Raw genomic sequence first — 19,474 nt, forward strand, 5'->3', positions numbered from 1 at the left:
CCTCCTGCTGCTGGATGGCCCAAGGAGACAGAGCCATAGGGACAGGAACGGAACCCCAGTGTTGTCCTGATATGCCCGTTATACACTACTATCCTGTAAGTGTTATGTTTTTGTGTGCTAATGAACATTGTCTATGCTGCACTTAGAGGGGTCTTCCCCCCCCCCTTCCTATCCTATCAGCTGGACATGCTTCTACTCTCTAGAAGAGCTAAGAGAAAAAGGGGCTTGTTCACTGAACGATAAGAGGATGAAACACCATGTGGTCCCTGAAGAAGCCAGTTATCTGGCGAAACATGTAGGACCCCACTGTTTATATATCCCTCTTCTGTTTATGAGACATCATCTCTCCAATGTATTATGTATGCATTCAACTTTACAATGTACATGTTTGCACCAATTTTAATTTTACTACAATAAATATGTTTTTATACAATTGAGTCTTATCTGTCTGTGCCAACCCTATTCACCTTTAAAGTCCCAAATTGGGTGTCTCACGAATTGCCAGTCAGTTCAGTGAACAAGCCCCTTTTTCTCTTTGGTCTCAATATATGAGGGATGTGGTGTTAATGGTTGGCCATGGTACCCCGTTGCACATCATCTAAAACTTTTTCTCTAGAAGAGCTGTTTCAGTGTCAGTATAGCACCCCCCACGTCATTGGAGGATATCACCTTTCTACCATCGATGATTGATCTCCCTAACAGAAGCGCCCTATGTTCCATGTACTTGTAGGTGGTGCACTTTGGCCTCTTCACCTAGGGTTCCAGAGAACATTGTCCTGACACTGGAGAGAAGTTTTGACCCTTTTCCACTCTGTCCAAGACTAGAAAAAACATTTTGGCTATAGGTGTGCGCAGCCTAATGCATTAGAGTGTGCACACCAAAGCTCAAACACACACTACCGATCACCTACGATGTTCATTCAGAAAGGGAGGGGGCCAGCAAATTATATATTTACTGGCCCCTTTCCCCACTCATCCTAAAATATCCCCACAGCAACAGCTGCCTGGAGAGGAGAGGAGGGAAGCCGGAAGAGCTGTGGGGGTAAGAGGGAGGGGGGCCAGGGCAGTAGGGGGAATCTGTGCTGCACAGGGTGATTAGGGAGTGCTTGGGCACACCTGGCACACCCTGTGCGCACACCTATGATTTTGGCACTTTAAATCAATTCAATATAGCATATACAGCAGAGGCGTAACTAGAACCTTCAGGGCCCCGGTGCAAGAAACCATGAAGGGCCCCCCGGACCCCTGGCCAGGGCCCTTCCCTTCAAGCCTGGGGCTCTTCCCACTGATCCTGGGGCCCTTTACTCTCGTTGCGGGGCCCTTTATTACAGTCCCGCAGCAGGACCCTTTCACAAGTTCTGCAGTGGGCCCCCTTCATTTTTTTTACAATTTCACTGACTATGACTCTGTCCATTCAGAAAAGGAAGGAGCTGGTAAATTACATATTTACCGACCTCTTCCTGGTTCTCTATTGTGACACATCCCCTGCAGCAGCCGGCAGGAGAGGGGAGGGAGCACAGTGGGGGGGGTGGGGGTCAGGGGAGCACACAGGGGCCCAGAGACAGCAGAACACAAGTGAACTGGATAGGAGGTGCAGCGGGGCAGCATACAGAAGAACCAATCTCCTACATTTTCCTCCTGCAGCTACAGGAGGAAAGAGGAGGAAAGTTATTTCTCTACATGCTTCCCCCACCACCCCTCTTATCCAGGTGTACTGGGGAGCCGCACAGGCCCCCTGAAGCATGGGGCCCGGTTGCAATTGCAACCTCTGCAACCCCTGTAGTTACGCCCCTGATATACAGTATACAAGTTCCTTGCCAAATGGGCAGGGGGAAGAACCTGAAACAAAAGTATTTAGTGATGGGCAAGGGGGTAAGTCAGTTTTCATTAAGCAGATGTTCGCCAGTAACAGTCAAAGTGAACAAGTTTTCCTTCCTTTCGCGGAGAGATAATTTCATATACAGCAGGATATATCTCCTGAGATTTTCACCTCTGCCTAATGTAATTAATATTTATCCACATGGTGCATGCAGCATAAGGTATTTTTAGCTTGAAACTAAATACACAGGCAGGGAGGTGGCTTCTCGGAAGACCTCAAACCTGTCTAAGATGCAGAGATTCCAGAGTCTACAGAGTATTTATTTGTTAGAGTTATTTTATTTTTATAGGACAGATTTATTGTGCTATTGTGGCATTTGTACACAGTGTTGTGAGACGGATTGGATCAACATTTACTGGCTTTTAAGAACTTAGCAGGGGAAAAAGTTTGGCATTGTGTCTTGAATATAAAAAAGGTAAACCTATAAGGACTTTATTACAATCGTTAAATAAATATGTATGTATAAAATGTAAACATATCACTTGGATGAGGTCACCTTGAACTTATTTTTATTGCATAAATAAAATATATTGGACTTTTTAGGTCAGGTTTATTATTGATTGGCTTTTAGTTCTCTTTTTCAAACCTCAATAGTCTCATAAACAAGATATAATCAACCAACTTTCCTGACAGAGTGTATAAATCAACTTGTAACCATATCTTTCCAAAAAACTGTGCAAGCAGCATTTTAATGCTCGTTTCATCTATTGCATTATACGGAGTCGTAGAAAAAAAGTTTGAGAACCCCTAAAGTGACTCTATCATGAGGGATGACAAGGGCTGCCATTACTGTCCTTCTTGAAGTCCACAGGTCCCAGAAGGCTATGGGACTTTTCACAAAGCGCAGCAATGCTCGAGCATGCTCAGTGGGCAGCTACATAGTTATATAGTTAGTCTGGTTAAAAAAAGACACAACGTCCACCTAGTTCAACCAATAAAAAGGGGAAATTTTTTTTTTACAGTCCTATATACACAATCCCATACCTACAGTTGATCCAGAGGAAGGCAAAAAAATCCCAGTAAAGCATGATCCAATTTGCTTCAGCAGGGGAAAAAATGATTTCCTGATCCCCCCAAGAGACAATCGTATGATCCCTGGATCAACTTTACCTATAAATGTTAGTATCCAGTTATGTTATGTACATTTAGGAAAGAATCCAGACCTTTTTTTAAAGCAATTTACTGAGATGGACAGAACAAGCTCTTGAGGGAGTCTATTCCACATTTTCACAGCTCTTACTGTGAAGAATCCTTTCTGTATTTGGAGATGAAATCTCCTTTCCTCCAGATGTAAAGAGTGCCCCCTTGTCCTCTGTGATGACCTTAATGTGAATAACTCAACACCAGGTTCACTATATGAACCACTTATGTATTTGTACATGTTGATCATATCCTCCCCTTAATCTCCTCTTCTCAAATAAGAATAAATTCAGTTTCTCTAATCTTTCCCCATAGCTGAGCTCCTCCATGCCTGTTATCAGTTTGGTTGCTGTTCTTTGCACTTGCTCCAGTTCCCCGATATCGTTTTTGAGAACTGGTGCCCAAACCTAAACTGCATATTCCAGATGAGGTCTTATTAATGATTTGTACAGGGGCAAAATTATATCTCTCTCTGCAGTCCATACCTCTCTTAATACAAGCTGACTGTGAAGCCGCCAGGACCCAGGAGTCACAGCCGGCTGGCCACAGTTAGCATGCTGGCGCTGGGGACCGAAGACCAGTGAATTACTGGCTCAGGTGAGGATGGCTCTGGATCATGGGACAGATAAATGTCCTCTTTTTATTTTTAAAAGTCAGCAGCTACAGTATTTGTAGCTATTGACTTAAATTTGTGTTCCTAGGGTGAAGAATCATAATAAAGTAAAACTTAACTAAAATAGTGAAATTTTACATGTCATAGAAAACATCCAGGATTGTTACAAGTGCCTAAGGAGTACACTAAAAAATATACTTTTTGTTATGAATTCCTCCTACAAAACAACAATGCCTAGCTAGGCAACCCTGTATCTAAAGTCTCAAAGCTGTAGCTTGAGATCTAAGGCACTGCCAGAGGAGGACTGGGCCAGGGGGCAGGGGGGAATTGCCCCCCCCCCCCCGGGCCACTCTGATACCCCGTAAAAAGGCTGCACTTCTTCTACAACAGACATGCCTAAAGGATTCCTGGTGAAGAGATTTAAAAAGTCCCCACCGCTGACCTACTGAGTGCGGGATGAAGACAAGGACAGAGCGCAGGCCTCTCCCCTAACATGGATGGTGTAACTGTGTCTGAGCTGAGGCCGGTTCCATGCCCCATCGGAGACTCTCCTCCCCTGGCCAGCCCTGACGAACTGTCCCAGCTCCACCCTAGTGGCCAATAAGAAGAGAGTACCTGGAGCAGAGCTTCAGCTTGTAATGGGGGTCAGGAGGAGGCCAGGAAGAGGGAGGGTGGGAAGAGGCACCATGGGCCTTTGGTTTGTACTTGCCTCCCTGGGCCAAAAGTTGCCAGTCAGCCTCTGGGCAGTGCCATCTTAAGAGCATTATAGGCCCCCGGGCAATGCAGTGCACTGGGGCCCCGCCTACACAATCACCCACCAGAATAAAAATGCAAATTATCGATACGGCAATATTTATTGGTGCAGCAGTGCCAGGCTAATGACAGCTTCCATGTTGGGCGGCTGGGTCCAGTGAACACACACATGGACGGGAGTCAGACGGGAGCCAGACTCCTGTGTGTGCCTGTTCCCATGGAGGTGGACAGTTGTGGGCTCCCCCTCCACCGCTCAAGTGGCCTGACTACAGCGCAGGGCCGACAGGTGCTTGTCACCTGCTAAGTTCGGCGGAGGAATGCACACGAGAATCGGAACTAATGCTTGGCTGGGTCGCTGGGCAGGTGGGGCCCCCCAGGCAAGTGGGGCCCCCGGGCAACTGCCCAGCATGCCCATTCGGTAAGATGGCCCTACCTCTGGGCACTGCTACCACTGATTGCTAGTCTTAGAAGATTTGGAGTGAGGTTTAGTGATGTCAACACTGTGCTACTCATTGTTTTCATTTTTGGGGACTCTTACATGAAGAAGCAAAACCCTGTTTGTACCGAGATGACCACCCTCACACAGAGACACAGTGCAGAACAAAGCATAGCAAGTCCGTAATGGAGTTAAATCAGCTGCATGGAGACCACAGGCAATATTGCCGACAAAAAATTTACTCTCTGCCTGTCTTCTTTGTGGGGTACAGCTTCCAGAGTACAGTTGAATTTCAGACCCCGAAAAAGCACGCTATAAATGACAGTCAGAAAATGTCAGAATTCCTTATCTCTATGCTTGTTCCAGTTCATTGACTCAGACAGCATAGAAGCCAAAGCATCAGATTGCCTGCCAGAAACAATCAGAAAGAAATCTCCGCCCCCCCTCCCCCCCCTTCCCCAGCCCCACAAATTACTCTCATTCCTAGCTATGGGATGTGAACAGTGCTTGTTTGTTACCCCCACCATAAAGTTCATAAATGGAAAAATAGTTGCATACGAAAGTTTAAATGATTGATAAATATTAGGTTTTTTTGGATATGTACACAAAGAAACCCCATCTAGGACCTCCCTCCTGATGCTTAATGTGTTACTATACCCAGGACCCTGCATTTACTATATCTGGTCTCCCACAGTACACAGAACATGAAATGCAGTTATTTTATTAAATACAAACTGCTAAATACCTTTTCTCATAAGCAGTATATACAGTACCAGTCTTGTGATTTCTATCAGTGTCCGGCTGAGCACTGGTTAAAGCTTGTAGGAGGAGTTTTCATCCTGCTCTGACTGTCCTATGAGGGTGCATAACCCCTCACTTTTTGTCTTGACAGTGCTGATTGGCCCTGTGCTGACAAGTGCACCCTCCAAAAAACAACTCTTTAGCCATACACACCAAACTGAGCATATGCAGAGTGCCTCCAAGGCTCTGTTTTATCAGCAGATGGATTGGGGACAGTGATAAAAAAGGAGAGGATCAGAGAAGACAGGATCAAACAGCCTTTTTACACAATGCAGAGGATTAATCCCTTAGGTTCCACAGTGTGTATAACAAGCAAGTTTTACTGCATATACACAGGCTTATTTTTACTGTTGTGGGTTTAGTAACACTTTAATTGGAGAAAGCCAGGGAACATGCCTTCTCAGAACCAGAGCTAAAGCGGAAGTAAAATCTTTATTCTTTTTCCTTTTTTTTCTTCCCTGCAAAGTAAATGCATAATGTGCTAGTATGCATCGCATACTAGCACATTATGTGACACTTACTTGCAAACGAAGCCTGCATTGTCCCCGCTGGCGGCCGCATCCATCTTCACCCATCTTCCTTCTGGGTCTGCGGACTCCGGCTGTATTACTGGGCGGAGCTGTATGACGTCACTCCTGCGCATGCACGCGGGAGCCGCTAGTCACAGCACAGGGCTCTGAAGAGACGGCACGAGCGGCCGTTTCTTCGGAGCGCATGCGCCGATGACATCATCGGCTGCATGCAATGTAAATTTCTCCTAGTCGGTGCAAGCTTCCGATGAAGCCCATTGGGAGGGGGGAAACGTGTTAAGCTTGATACGAGCGTCTGACGTCACATCTGTCTGATGGAACGCAGGCCGTTCGGGCTAACCACCGGTTTTTGAATAGAGGATCAGCATACAATTTAATGTAAGTGGATATTGCTTGTTTGAATAGTTAAAAAAAGTTTGAAAAGTTTTTTGCACATATTAATTTTTGTGGCATATTTATTGTGGTTAATTGATAGGACCTGTGCTATATTATTATTATTTTTTATTATTTGCTATTTTTTTCCCCCTGTGTTGGCTGCTGGGAGACACCTGCTGGTGGACACTGGAACTACAGTTTGCTGCCCAGAGAACCACAGTGCCACCAGTAAGTCAACCAGGACCTGACAGACTGCGAGGGCAGTGGAAGGGCACAGGTGCCAGGAAGTTGGTGTAGCAAATTTGGACTTGGAGATGATAGGGTGAGATGAGTAGATGCAAGGACTCAGATTACAAGCCGAGTTCTGTAACAGCCAGGCAAATAGGTATAGAATCATGATAGGAGTACAGGTCAGAGATAGGCAAGGGTCGGCAACGTACTGGCAGCGACCTACAAAATCAGCAGGCAGAATCTTAGTCAAAAGTCTAGGCCTGGATCGGTAACAGAATTAAGTAGCAGACATGAGCAGACAAGGGAAAACCAAAGAAGAAGCAAATGGAGCCGGGTCAGTAAGCAGATGCACATCTTATTGCAGGTAAAAAAAAAAAAGTGCATTTATTTATTTATTTATTTTTTGAGCCTTGAAAGCATTGCACCAGCGATCAGCAGATCACTGGTGCCATTCAAGTCTCAAGCAGATTTGCCAGTGTATCTGCCAGTGTACAATCTGACAGCAAACAATCGATTTACTACCTCATCGCTCCACAGCGATATGGTGGTTCATTAGGAAACTACAAGCCAACAGAGCATGGCACGCTGTTTTTTTAAAAAGTGACAGCTAGTACGGGGACCTTCTCCCTATACTGTTGTCACAGGGAGTGCGAGGATCGGGCAGCAGCTGCAGCATTTGTTCTCAAAGGTGAACCTATCCCTTAAAAAGGCCACCGGGCACCAGAAGCATACACGCTCGCCCATGCGTGTATGCGTGTGCCGTGGCATGTTCCTGTGCAAAAATGTGCGTGTTCTCCTTCTTGCCAGTCCAGTTATACAACTTTGCACACAAAGATGAGCATGGGCCTTAGGTTCGTAAAAGTGATGCTCCCAATTTTGACCAACTGAGGTCAAAACCGAAAGGCTCGACACTCCAACTTGTGAAAAAATCTGTGCTACAAAAGCAGGAAAGGATTAAATGTACATTTTCAAAACCAGATGAGGATTATAGCAGATCCCTAGTGCCCTGGTGGATTTGCAGCTTGTTCAAATACAAGCAGATATCTACTGCCTGTCATTCCTTGGGAGATACCTGCCCAGCTATGGCCTCCCTTAGTCATGAAAAATACAGAAAATCTTTTCCAATGAACACCACAGACAATATTTTACATTGATAGCATATCTTTATTTAACTATTAGTTAAACACTCAAGGTCATTGATGAAATCATTTTGCAAATCTTTATAGTTAGAACGTTGGGGAATCTGCTTTACTTGCAATACCCTTAGACAAATGACAGACAAAGAAGGTGTTAGGAGCTGCAAGGAGTTAGGGGGTATTTTGCTCTATTTTGTTTCATTATATCTATACAGTGTATCTATACAGTGGGTCTCCAAACTATGACCTACATGCCACATGTGGTTGGCTACAAGATTTAATCTGCACAACAGTTGATGTGCGTAGTCTCCACTCTGGTAGCGAGCCTGATGTAAGGGAACCCTGATTTAAGAGAGGACTCTGATGGGGATTTCAATATAAGGGGGACCCTGATGTAAGGTTGGAGTCTAATGTGGACTCTGATAAAAGGAGGTCTCTGATGTAAGGAGGACACTGCTGTGGAGTCTGACATAAAGAGGGTCCCTGATGTAAGGGGGCATTCTGATGGGGACCCTGATGTAAAAGGGTGTTAGGGTCAGGGGTTAGGCTCAGAGACCAGTAGCTTTAACAGTAGAGAGGTTCATACCGATCAGCAGGATAAGTAGATTAGCATGTAAGGGTAGGGTGATGGGGTGGTAGTCACATCCTCCATGTTTCCCTCCTAGTTGGGCGCCAACCAAGGGTCACATAAGAGGCCTACCCCGGGGTGGGTTATTCTGGGCTATGCTAGGCACTTTGCACAGGGTCACTACCTTACACATAGATATCTTTACTTTAACAAACGACTGAACTCTAATAAACTCTCTCAATGTTAAAGGGGATGTAAACCCTCACATAGACCCAGTGAAGTGAACAGCCTCAGATGATACACAGGGATGAGAAAATCTCCCTACATAACTTTTACATGTTTATCTCCTGTCTTCAGCTTGCTATATTCTTTAGAATTCTAACAATGGGTTACACATTTTACTTCCTCATTCAGCAGTAGGAGTGGATTCTTGGCATACACTGGGAGACAGCTGATTAGCGGAAAGGCACACACCCCCCTCCACATAGGTAGAGGAAGGAAGGAATGTGTGGAGCTGTGCTGTGACAAGACAAGCTCTCTGCTAATCTATTTATAGCAGCCTCCCACGACACAAATTTTAGAATGGTTTTCTTGGTTGACAGAGAACTTGTCAAACGTTATCATGCTGATAACAAAGAAAGAAAAATAGCAGAAAGACACGAGACTTAGTACTTTGGACAGAGATAAGTAAACACTGCAGATATATTTGCCCAGGTCAAATTTCATGAATCAGTTTTATATCCACTTTAATATACATGGTCACTTGTGCATTTAGGAGGGACACGCAAAGCCCTTGCTCTCTCTACCTGTCCAGTGTGTCACCACTACCTCACTCCCAGTAACGGTATAGAGCCCTGCCATGCACCTAGCCCTGACTCCATGAACCACTCTATCTTCACCACACTGTATAAACTCCTGTACCATTATCTTCATAACCCAATGTGCTTAGTGACTCGAGCTGAAGACTATATATGCAGGTTACTTGCATTAAAGACCAGGCAAAGGCAAAGTTTTAAAAGCTTTACTTAAACAACGTGGCATAAACTAGTCCCTAACCCAGGCTTGTGGCTGCCCCAGCATACCTGCACAGAAAAAAGTCCATTCTTGCCAGAGTACATAATGGTATTATCCGGGATTGGCATCTTTGGGGCAGACAGCAAGTCACAGCAGCTCATTCTGGCAGCAGTTGGGTTTTGAAGGCAGATGAGCCTTGATCGACATTCTGGCCTCGGCATCTTCAACAGGCCAACAGGACAGACCATGGGAATGGTAACAGCAGCAACTATTGACTCATCCCCTTAGGTACAGACCACTGTCCCTTTTATAATGCACAGAACAAGTGGGTCAGACCCAGGAAAGCCCGCCAAGAAAAGAACCCAGAAACACAATTAACCCTAACCCTTCCCAACCAGGACAGCGTTACCCTCTACCTGCCTACAAGCAGACCACCCTGGCAGATGACAAGTCTAAACACTAACCAGTCTTCACCAGAGCACATGATGATGGAGATTGTTTTTTCTGCATACTAGTGACAGGTTGCAGTCCTTAGGATCACCCCACCAGAAAGTGAACAAACCAGGGTCCAGTGGCAGATGAAGTAGGTAGGGATCAAGCAGAAGCATAATCTGTAATCAAGCTGAAGGTCGGTAACAAGTGGTTGCAGGTTGGAATCAAGCAGAAGCCGAGGAATAATCTAAAGGTTGGTAACAAATGGTTGTGAAGATATGGAGGTAGAGATACTGCAGCATGAAAGGAGCAAGATATTGGCTGAAGGGGAGCACAATAATCTGGCAAACAGGAAGTGCAGAGACATGGCTTAAAACAGGAAGTTCATGGGTGGAGCAAATGGTTCAAGGTTCACCAGAAAGAAGACACAAAGCAAGGTTGTCCAAGGAATTAGGCAGGGAGCTGTCCAGCATCGCAGGTAGCACAGCGAGAAGAAACAGAGACAGACACCACAGGGGTTCCAGGTTCATATCCAAATCCTTAGTGTAAGAGGAGACTTTATTAGAGACCCTGCTGTAAGGGGGGACTCTGATGAGAAAGGTGCAGTCTGAATGTATTTTTTAAGACATTTTTTATTGGCTCAAGTAAAACATATTAATTTAAATTGTATTCATTCATTTATAAAACTATTTTTTTCCCACCCGCAAATAGTTAAGTATAGGCTATGGCCCTCGTACTGAAGAGTTTAGAGACCCAAGATCTATGCCTTCAGGAAGCCTTGCTTGAATAGTGGTTGAATAGTGTGTTTTAAACTGGCCATAGATGGCTTGAAGTTCAACTGGTTCCTGCTGAATTGGCTGAGATTTGAGCCATGGCCACCCGATGACAAAAGTCAGTTTAAAGATCATTGACTAAATCCTATCAGATGTAGCCACTGTTCAGCAGCCCCACTGACAGTGGAGATTCCCCCATCCATACTGATTGATTTTCTCTCAGTCAGACCATGGACTGAACAACAGAAAATCACACCGTATTTTACAGTATCACTAGCTTAACATCATTTCTCAAATCAGGACTCTGTCCTGGATATTCTAAAGTCAGTTACTTTAATTAAGTCACTTTGTAGCTGATTTACTTGAGGACCGAAGGAGAGATCAACGCAGTTGAATTCCCAGGGCCAGCCATTTGTCATAGATATTACAATGGCCCTCCAATTTTCTTCTAAGATTTTTTTTTTTTAACATTACGACTAATGCATTGGGTAGAGGCACAACTTATGTCATAATAACTGTATATAAAAAAAAATAAAAAAATAAAAAAATATATATATATATATATATATATATATATATATATATATATATATATATATATATATAATTACAGTAAAACCTTGGATTGCAAGTATGATTCATTCCGCATGGATGTAATCCAAAGCACCTATATACCAAAGCGAATTTCCCCATAAGAAATATTGAAAAACTTAAGATGATTCTTACCACATCCATTTATTCATAAATCCTTCAGTTTAGAGTCCATATAAAAAGATTTTACCAATGTGAGGAGATTGTGTAACCATAAAATGCCCATTCGCAAATGGCAGCCTTCACAAGGGGATTAGAAGCAAAATCCCGCAGGAGCTACAGAGTATAAAAGAGAAGAGAGGCGCCTTTAAGTGTAGCAATATGGTTACATTTAATGACGGTTCAACATTTAGGAACTCACATGGTTGATGATTAAAAGAGGCACATCTAAGTATGCAGGCATCCGGGGTAAAGCTGTCCACATAGACTGTCCTCAGCACCGCCAGGTCTCACCGCTGTCAGTCTGCAATCGTGACCGGGAAGACTAGCCTGCAGTGGAGCGATCTGAAAGAGAGGTTTGAATCGCTCGTGGAGCGCAGTGTGGAAGGGGTGACGTCAATGGTCGTGCGGAGGATGGTCTATGTGGACAGCTTTACCCCGGATGCCTGCATACTTAGATGTGCCTGTTTTAATCATCAGCCATGTGAGTTGCTAAATGTTGTATCTTCATTAAATGTAACCATATTGCTACACTTAGAGGCGCCTCTCTTCTCTTTTTACTCAGTTGTGATGTGACACTACTTGTATATCAAGACATAGCTTGTTTATCAAGTCAAAATGTATTAACCACTTTAAGACTGGAAGGATTTTCCCCCTTCCTGACCAGGCTCTATTTTGCGATTCGACACTGCGTTAATTTAACGGAAAATTGCGCAGTCGTGTGACGCTGTACCTCAAAAAAATGGATGTCCTTTTTTCCCCACAAATAGAGCTTTCTTTTGGTGGTATTTGATCACCTGTGCGATTTTTATTTTTTGCACTATAAACAAAAAACAGAGCGACAATTTTGAAAAAAAAAAAAACAACATTTTTCACATTCTGCTATATGACATTCTCAAAAAAAAATTTAAAAAATCTAAATGTTTTAACATTTTAGGCCAATTTGTTTTCTGCTACATATTTTTGGTAAAAAAAAATCACAATAAACGTATGTTGATTGGTTTGCGCAAAAGTTATCGCATCTACTAACTACGGGAAAGATTTATGTCATTTTTTTTTTTTTACTAGTAAAGGCGGCAATCTGCGATTTTTTACAGGACTGCTACATTGCGGACCCCTGACTGACATTTTTGACACTTTTGGGGGTACCAGTGACATTACTACAGTAATCAGTGCTAAAAATATGCACTGTTACTATAATAATGACACTGGCAGATAAGGGGTTAACATTATGAGTGATCAAGGGGTTAAATGTGAGCCTAGGGGAGTGATTCTAACTGTGGAGGGGGGGCCTGGCTTCTAAAATGACCATAGAGACATGTGATCCTATATAGAAGGATCACATGGGCTCTATGATCATTTCAGGGAGAAGAAAGGTCAGCTGTGTTTACAACAGCCGACCGTTCTTCTCTCTCAGCGGGGAGCGACCGTGGGTGTCAGGCGGCAATCGGAGCCGCCTGGCCGCTGCATCGGCTTCCCTGCTGACAAGCGGGGGCAGGAGCACGCCGGCGGCCCCCTAGTCTCCTGAGAGCGAGCGAAGTACAGCTGTGGCGATTCGCCCAGGAGCGCCTGCCTGCCACCGTATAACTGCGGCGGGCGGTCGGGGAGCAGTTAAAGAATTTTGCTTGTCTTGCAAAATGCTCTCAAACCAAGTTACTTTCAATCCAAGTTTTTACTGTATACAGTATATGTAGGTATGTGGAATTGACCAGATACCTGTATGTCAGAGTTTTACTATTATTATCCTTATATTTTTAATCTGTGTAAAGCCAAGTTCATTAATGGTACATTAGACATTATAAACTATATTTTTTGTAGTGCTGCCCTTACAATGCATGTACTCTTTAGGGGTAACAACGAATAAATAAATCATATTCTAACATCACTGGCTGGTTAATTAATCATAGCAGGTGGTACATATTAATGACAGCCTGTGGTAGATATCACATGTACAGGATAGGTTCAGGTTTCTCTGTTTATACAATATTTTGTTTTATGGCAGCATGTTCTTTTTAATATGCATAGAGTTTGCACCTTTTTCTTGGCATTTTAGATGTGCATCATGATACCAGTATGCAAGAAAAACAAGTGTTGTATATGTGTAAAAACAATTAGATGCCATAAAAGTAAAGAACAGCAGGACAGTACAAAATATAACACGTAGTATAGAAAGTGCACATTTACTATATACTTCAGTGTCCAATATAGGGTCTGTGTTGGGACTCAAATCCAAAACATCTTACTTATTTTAGACACAGTGACACCAGCATTTGGTCTCTGTGCTTCTCTATGCAATGCAGACAGATCATAGCTGGTGGAAGGGGCCAGCGGGAGATGTACATAGGTTCCTAAAAACATTACAGCACCCTGGGTCAGTAGTCTTCTAAAGAGCCCTCATATCTGATGCAAGCAGTGGACTGCCTCTTGGTAGGTCTTACATAAATATCAAAATGCTTTGATGGGTGTCTGCTAGTCTGGCGGAGTAAATGTTCCTGGGGAGGCTGAATGTGGATGCAGACTGCCCTGTGTAACATACATGTGCGATGCTAAGCCTCAGGGGCGTAACTACAGGGATTGCAGGGGTTGCAATTGCAATCGGGCCCCATCTTCCAGGGGGCCTGTGCGGCTCCCCTGTACACCTGGATAGGAGGGGGGGGGGGTAGCATGTAGAGAAATCACTGTCCTCCTATTTCCTCCTGTAGCTGCAGGTGGAAAATGGAGGAGATAGGTTCCTCTGTATGTGGCCCCCGCCAGTCCTCCTATCCTGTTCACTTGTGTTCTGCTGCCTGTGGGCCCCTGTGTGCTCCCTGCTGCCCTGCCCCCCCCCTAACTGTGCTCCCCCCCCTACTGTTCTCCCTTCCCTCTCCTGCCAGCTGCTGCAGGGGACGTGTCGCAATAGAGAACCAGAAAGGGGTCGGTAAATATGTAATTTACCAGCTCCCTCCTTTTCCGAATGGACAGAGTCATAGTCAGTGACATTGTAAAAAAAAAAAAAAAATGATAAAAAATAATACAATTAAAATAACAAAAAATAGAAACTACTGACACCAGTGGATGAACTTCCAGGATCGCAAAGGTCACACTTGGGACCGGGCCCTAGAATTCCACCAACGTGGGGAGGCCCCAAGATGGCAGGAAGGGGGCCCACTGCAGAGCTTGTGAAAGGGTCCCTGGATCAGTGGGAAGAGCCCCAGGCTAGAAGGGAAGGGCACCCGCCAGGGGTCCAGGGGGCCCTTCATGGTTTCTTGTACCGGGGCCCTGAAGGTTCTAGTTAAACCTCTGCTAAGTCTCTATGATTAAAAAAAGCAAATCCAATAAATGAAATGTGAAAGCCAGGGACAATAAGGCCAGGAGGAGGGTAGATGATACTGGATACCCTTCAGCCAGAAAATTAGGCAAGCTCTATCTGACTTGTTGCAGTTTCTAATGCACACTGTGAGAAGCTCACAGTTCTCAGTGAAGTCAGAATACATCATTTCAGCCCAGGAGAGGAGACTGTATAACTGTGCAGGACTGAATATGTAAAACTGGAGACCAGCTTTAAACATTCAATCTCATTTAACTTTATAATTTAAGAATACATGGTACTGAAAAGTTAGACTAGAATGAATTATTTAGATTTAGTCCTTGTAAATGCTAACATGCGTATTCCTTTGCATTGATGTCACTCTCTGACCTTCTCTAGTAAATTATTGCTGTGTCTATCTGTGTACGGGACATGGAGAGCTATGGCTGGCCTTCAAACTAATGAATTCCCAGACTCCTGGTCATCGACCTGACACTGGATTTCAAGGGGTTAACATATGAAAGGAAATATATCATTATCATGACATAATGATTAGGACTATTTAGATTAGATTTAGGAGTGTATCTTTGGCACAAGTAAGTCTGGATGACCTGATTATACTTCCGGGATATGATTTTGAAATTTGTTTCAGGATTTCATATACTTACATTATAGTATTCTTAGCAACATTGTGTATCAACATATGGAAGCAGAGTTCCACCCATTTTATTTGGTCACTTTCAATCATCTACCCTTTAAGCATGCATTTCACAATGTACATTATGTATTTTTTTTTTTTATGCAAATACCTTTTTGTTCTTTTTTATGCCGCAGCTCGGAAGCCGGTCGCCTAGGCGATTACGTCACTAGGCGATTTGCAAGGGCACCTGGGATAGCAGCATCATGTATCCCAGGAATCCTTGCGAATCGCCTGACGAAATCTCGCTTTATTTGCAGGCCGGAAATTACGTGAATGGGCGGAGTTAAGCGCCATTTTCGAAGCATTGCATCTGCCAGGAGGAAGAAGAGGAGATCTGCTCCGGAACTGTAAGTATGTGGTGTGGTCTGGGCTTAAAAAGTATTTTTTCTCTATATATATATATAGTTCTCTAAAAACTATGTATCACCCAAATTATTGTGACTATAATGAGTGAAATATGCTAAAATTATTACTGGTAAATCCTCTTGGTATCTTCAGTAACAAAAATATTATTCAAAATTATCTGTGCAAATCTGTGCAAAAAACTGTGTAAACCTTCAGCAATTCATATACGTGACAAGCTATCAACAATTCATATACATGACAAACTATCAAAAATTCATATACGTGACAAACTATCAACAATTCATATACGTGACAAACTCAATACAATTGTATTGCTCTTTTCACAAGCTCTGAACAGCGAGGACCGGTGAGCAGGATGTCACCACTATTCTTGTTCAGTTCTGCAGCGTAGACACAGGCGGACCCATGATGGCGGCCGGGTGTAAAGACTTAGCTGTCTATTTAGGCCTCATGCACACTGCTGCTGTTAAACTCACATTTTTGTGAGTTTAGGCAGGTTTTATTTTTTGTGCCCTTAAACTTCCCTTTATATCATCCATGAACATTTTTAGCAGTTTAGTAGCAGGGGAGTGTGATGGTGTTCGCCGTCACTGGGAGTGAAAGACAGATAATTAATGGTTTGAATTGCTTCAAGTTGGACTGTAATATTTGTCAGCAATATCTTCATATAGACAGTAATATTTAATCCCACTTTACACTGGGAGACTTAGACTGTTGTAGACCATTGCCATGAAGTCTATGACTCCTATAATGTGTGTATTACATATCCCTCAATGTCAGACAGATTTTCCCTATTGTTTGTGTATTGAGATAATGTGTATTCCAGCTTCAATGTCAGAGAGACACACAGATTGTCATTGGCAGCATTGTCCTATTGTTTGTGTATTGAGATGGAATGTGGATTGTGCCTGTCCCATTGTTAAATGTTAATGACCTCACAATGTTCTGTCCAGGTGGCTGGATAATTAGTTAAGGTTAATTATGTTCCTGTATACAATTTCATCTGCATATGATACTGTAATCAGGCAGAGGGGAGGGATTGTGTACACTGTATGGGAGTGCAAAACTCTGTTTTCATTGGATTGTGAATTTCAGGGCCTGTTCCCAACAAGGTCCACCTGGTCGGTAACCTTATGGGGAAAACTGTATAAAAGAGCAGCTGTATCATTAAAGTTTAAGTTCTATTTCATGCTCAATTTAGAGTCCTGTTTCTCATTGGGAGAATCTGCTACAAGGGATTGCTATGCTCTTCATACTCCCTTGAATAATCACGAAGCTCTTGTAAGAGCTTGTTCCGGCTGCACTCTCTGGGGAAACAGAGGTTCACCCACTGGAATCTGGAGCCTTGTCGTAGGTCCAGGGTGGGTAAGAGGCAGCGAGACCCCAACCAAGCTGAGGGGGTTCGTGGGGTCTGAGGTGGTTATGGTGTCTGGTGGAGTGCTTGGAGCCCTCAGGAAGCACTAGGAGCATCCGTCAATGGAGGTACCCAGTCGGGGTGTCGGTTGATCCGTTAGAGGGAGTTTAGAGGATGTTTTCTGAACACCCTAAAATCACATTCAGGAAAGGAAATTTTGATCACAGAAAACGCTGTTAGGCGCATTTAGTACTTCGGCATTTATTTATTTTAATGGGCAGAATAAATTAAAATTCCGGCCAATTAACCGCTTGCCGACCAGCTGCCGTAGTTTTACGGCAGCAGGTAGGCTCTGTTCTGTAAAACAAGGTAGCTGTATGTCGCTTCGTAGGACCGGTAGCGAGGTGCTGGAATGCTGTCGGAGGCGCGCACTCCCATTCGCCACAGGGAAAGATAATCAGCGGGTCCAGCAGCCGCGATTGCAGCCGCGCACCCGCGATCGCTCGCCGTGGTGACAGAACGGCAGTCTGCTGTTGTAAACACGGCAGACCGCTGTTCTGTCAGTTATAAACACAGGGATCCTGTGTTCCTCCTATTGTTCATGCAGCAAGCCCACCCCCCCACAGTCACCCCTGGTGTTAACCCCTTCCCTGCCAGTGTCATTAGTACAGTAACAGTGCATATTTTTAGCACTGATTACTGTAGTAATGTCACTGGTCCCCCCAAAAGTGTCCGCCGCAATGTCGCAGTCCCGCTAAAAATCCCTGATCGCCGCCATTACTAATGAAAAAATAAAAATGACATAAATCTTTCCTCTAGATTGTAGACACGATAACTTTTGCGCAAACCAATCAATATACACCTATTGGGCTGTGCTGGTCTGTTGTTTGCGATGGCACAGTTCACATTAACATGCTGCATTTTACCCATCACACTGAAAAAATTTACATCAATGCAATGCATTAAAAATGGCAAGTAGACTCAAGTGCATTTAATGCCTGTCAATGTGTAGCGGACTACCATTCTTTGACAATGCAGATTTACCTTCTGCTCCTTCAGACTGTCTCTGTGCCCCTTTAGGACTGCTTTCAGAAGAGATCGGCCTCTCACAGGAAGGGAAAGAACAGGATTGTGGGAGATATAGTTCTGGACAGATAGCAGACCATTATCTGGATTGCTGGGGGCACTATTTTACCAAGGAGCAGTGGGGGAGCGGAGGACCATTGGAGAGGGTATAAACCTATCTGCTCCACAGCTTGAAGGCTCTCTTGCTTCCAGGACCCAGCGAGTGCACACCAGCCTGATGTGTGTGAAAGACCGGCTGTAGCTGCAGCCTAGTGCACGAGTCTTGACCTGCTCGCGGAACCCAGCCTCAACGGAGGGGATGCTGATAGCTATACTGTGGACATTGTCACAGTATAGCTGAAGAGGAAGAGGTTGGAGGTCGGGCAGACATCCTGAGAAGGCAAAGCACAGCCTGTTCACAGACGCCGGAGCGTGGGAGAGCATATCTCCTATCTTACAGGGCCTTCATGGAAACACATCCAAGGGAGAGGGTGCCTGTGTCGGGTTCTGACTGCAAGTATAACCTTTTCATCTACACGCTGACTGCAAACACAGCAATATACATCACTTCCTATGGCAGGGGTGTCAAACTCAATTTAATCGCGGGCCGCATCAGCATTATTATTGCCCTCAAAAAGGCCAGTTGTATCTGCAAGACTAGATGTCCAGAGCATCCCCTACTCTTACATAAGACGTCAAGAGCCTCTCCACCATCAGAAATTGAATCCCCCACCCTCCCTTACATCACAGTGCACCCCCTTATCTTGTGCTGCTGCTGGGAAAAAGCTGTAGGCATTGCTGAAAAGCAAAAAGTACCGGGTCTGGAGGAAGACCAGAAGAGGGCTGGAGCTCTCCTGCAGTTGCAGGAGAGGTGCAAGGGCCACATGAATTGGCCTGGAGGGCCGGATTCGGCCCGCGGGCCTTGTGTTTGACACCTGTGTCCTATGGGATTACAAATTAACAACTGATCCTCCTGTTATTTTATAATCACCCTGGAAAGTCTTTAAGAGCTCCAACTACCGGGGAAGATATAGCAAGGCCTTGCTAAGGGAGGGGTATTGATGTATACTACTTCTTAAAGGGGACACACTCTTTTTTGTTGCAGTATTGCTAGTTAGGACATTTATAGTACAAAAATAGTCCAGAGTTCTTTAATCTGAGTATTGCATCATAATCATAGAGATGATCAGTTACCACTTTAAATCATAGAGTGTTGTTCTAACATTGTTATTTGATATTGCAACTCATTGTTCTTGTTGTTTTACATCAGTC

This window comes from Pelophylax lessonae (assembly GCF_965119305.1).
Source record: "Pelophylax lessonae genome assembly, chromosome: 2".
NCBI classification, from domain to species: Eukaryota; Metazoa; Chordata; class Amphibia; order Anura; family Ranidae; genus Pelophylax; species Pelophylax lessonae.